Source organism: Trypanosoma cruzi, assembly GCF_000209065.1.
Source record: "Trypanosoma cruzi strain CL Brener chromosome Unknown tcruzi_1047053423151, whole genome shotgun sequence".
NCBI classification, from domain to species: Eukaryota; Euglenozoa; class Kinetoplastea; order Trypanosomatida; family Trypanosomatidae; genus Trypanosoma; species Trypanosoma cruzi.
The window spans coordinates 1-1,938 of record NW_916834.1 but is presented as its reverse complement, the minus strand read 5'-3'; the positions used below and the strand labels follow the sequence as shown (position 1 = coordinate 1,938).

The following is a 1,938-nucleotide window of genomic DNA, read 5'->3' as shown; positions in this document are numbered from 1 at the left end:
GGCGAAAATACAAGAAAAATCAAGTCATATAAATTAGCAACAGAAAGATCGCCAACAAGCAGTAACAACCATTCCGGTGAGACTCTCCGCCCTCTGAAATCACCCCGCCGGGAAATAGTGCTCGCGGTGCGGGGTGTTAGACGAAGGCGTCACGTGGAGTGCGAGAAACAGGCGGGGAACATGTGAGACACTGTGGGCGTGCACACGGGCATGCGGGAGGGGGAAAGGAGACAAAAAAAAAGGGGTGTGTGGAAATGGGTCGCTCAACATTTGTACACATTCAAGAGTCCTCATCAATGTGTCGGTCCGCCTGTCGTTAGACAAGTTTTTCATCATTGCGGCCAGCAACGCAGTCCGTCGTGTGTGGAGGAGAAGCAGGTGATGTCAGCAACGCATACGGATTGTCATCTTTTCTTGTCAGCGCACAGTGCTCTGATTATGGGATCCGTCTCTGAATAGGTCATCATGCCGGCAATAAGATCCACACGCCGGTGAAGGCGACTCTCGGAAAATCACCGCCCACAGTGCGCCACGAAGTAGGCAAGGCACCGTGGCTACGGATCTCCTCCCGCGCACGGCAGCCGCTAGCCACGCAGCGTTGCGTCAGCAGAACGCAGTATTGACCGCGTCTGTCGTTCTTGCTCAGCACCAAGCAAGGCTCAGTCGCGCACTACAACTTTTGTCTTCATTCGCAAACGCACTCGCTGGCCACGGCTGTCCCAAAACAGGAGGAAGTAGGAGAGGAGTGGGCAGACGCTTCGGTGAGGATCTCCGCCACATATATCACTCCGCAGTGCACGGGGCAGCGCAAAGAGGGAAAAAAAGAAAACAGCCGGCTCGGCACGCAGGTGTCGCACTCCTCTTTCTCCAACTCTCGCTCCGCATGATTGACGCACAGGCGGAGACGCAACACCAGGCGCTGGTAAGTGGGAGCCTACACGACACTTCCCGTACAGCATCCAGCGCAATTCGAGGCAAAGTGGCAAGGAAGGCAACAATGTGGCCATGCAACGCTAAGCTCCCTTGTGGATGGTCGAAGGGCATATCCTCCTCATCGCCGTCACCAATTCTTCTTCAAACGCGCTTTCTCGCGCAGGGGGCGCCAAAAACTCATGACGCGTGCTCGAGATCCCACGCACAAAAGGGTTGTGAATGGAAAGACAGAGAAGAAGAGAAAATACAGACGGGTTACTCGCATTCAAAAAATTCAGTCAGAAGCATAAAGTTGCTTGCTCAATCATGATTGATATTCAGTGCGCACTACAACTGTTCCTTCATCACAAAGCAGCAACGACAGTAATAACCATTCCGGTGAGACTCTCCGCCCTCTGAAATCACCCCGCCGGGAAATAGTGCTCGCGGTGCGGGGTGTTAGACGAAGGCGTCACGTGGAGTGCGAGAAACAGGCGGGGAACATGTGAGACACTGTGGGCGTGCACACGGGCATGCGGGAGGGGGAAAGGAGACAAAAAAAAAAGGGGTGTGTGGAAATGGGTCGCTCAACATTTGTACACATTCAAGAGTCCTCATCAATGTGTCGGTCCGCCTGTCGTTAGACAAGTTTTTCATCATTGCGGCCAGCAACGCAGTCCGTCGTGTGTGTAGGAGAAGCAGGTGATGTCAGCAACGCATACGGATTGTCATCTTTTCTTGTCAGCGCACAGTGCTCTGATTATGGGATCCGTCTCTGAATAGGTCATCATGCCGGCAATAAGATCCACACGCCGGTGAAGGCGACTCTCGGAAAATCACCGCCCACAGTGCGCCACGAAGTAGGCAAGGCACCGTGGCTACGGATCTCCTCCCGCGCACGGCAGCCGCTAGCCACGCAGCGTTGCGTCAGCAGAACGCAGTATTGACCGCGTCTGTCGTTCTTGCTCAGCACCAAGCAAGGCTCAGTCGCGCACTACAACTTTTGTCTTCATTCGCAAACGCACT

At 54.1% G+C, this 1,938-nt stretch overlaps 10 non-coding genes across 10 annotated transcripts; all 10 read right to left on the bottom strand.

The window, feature by feature from the left end:
- Nucleotides 1-83: 83 nt before the first annotated feature.
- Nucleotides 84-155, bottom strand: Tc00.1047053423151.100. The gene has a single exon (XR_008254199.1). It is a non-coding gene; the product is annotated as an H/ACA snoRNA, TC10C4H2 (small nucleolar RNA).
- A 106-nt stretch (nt 156-261) lies between these two features.
- Nucleotides 262-337, bottom strand: Tc00.1047053423151.90. Its single transcript, XR_008254207.1, has one exon. It is a non-coding gene; the product is annotated as a C/D small nucleolar RNA (snoRNA), TB10C4C3 (small nucleolar RNA).
- Nucleotides 338-502: 165 nt separating this feature from the next.
- On the bottom strand, nt 503-568 carry Tc00.1047053423151.80. Its single transcript, XR_008254206.1, has one exon. It is a non-coding gene; the product is annotated as an H/ACA snoRNA, TC10C4H4 (small nucleolar RNA).
- Nucleotides 569-600: 32 nt separating this feature from the next.
- Nucleotides 601-692, bottom strand: Tc00.1047053423151.70. The gene has a single exon (XR_008254205.1). It is a non-coding gene; the product is annotated as a C/D small nucleolar RNA (snoRNA), TB10C4C4 (small nucleolar RNA).
- A 376-nt stretch (nt 693-1,068) lies between these two features.
- Tc00.1047053423151.60 lies at nt 1,069-1,150 on the bottom strand. The gene has a single exon (XR_008254204.1). It is a non-coding gene; the product is annotated as an H/ACA snoRNA, TC10C4H1 (small nucleolar RNA).
- Nucleotides 1,151-1,203: 53 nt separating this feature from the next.
- On the bottom strand, nt 1,204-1,281 carry Tc00.1047053423151.50. The gene has a single exon (XR_008254203.1). It is a non-coding gene; the product is annotated as a C/D small nucleolar RNA (snoRNA), TB10C4C2 (small nucleolar RNA).
- A 37-nt stretch (nt 1,282-1,318) lies between these two features.
- Nucleotides 1,319-1,390, bottom strand: Tc00.1047053423151.40. Its single transcript, XR_008254202.1, has one exon. It is a non-coding gene; the product is annotated as an H/ACA snoRNA, TC10C4H2 (small nucleolar RNA).
- Nucleotides 1,391-1,497: 107 nt separating this feature from the next.
- Nucleotides 1,498-1,573, bottom strand: Tc00.1047053423151.30. Its single transcript, XR_008254201.1, has one exon. It is a non-coding gene; the product is annotated as a C/D small nucleolar RNA (snoRNA), TB10C4C3 (small nucleolar RNA).
- A 165-nt stretch (nt 1,574-1,738) lies between these two features.
- Tc00.1047053423151.20 lies at nt 1,739-1,804 on the bottom strand. Its single transcript, XR_008254200.1, has one exon. It is a non-coding gene; the product is annotated as an H/ACA snoRNA, TC10C4H4 (small nucleolar RNA).
- Nucleotides 1,805-1,836: 32 nt separating this feature from the next.
- Tc00.1047053423151.10 lies at nt 1,837-1,928 on the bottom strand. The gene has a single exon (XR_008254198.1). It is a non-coding gene; the product is annotated as a C/D small nucleolar RNA (snoRNA), TB10C4C4 (small nucleolar RNA).
- Between the last annotated feature and the right edge of the window lie 10 nt (nt 1,929-1,938).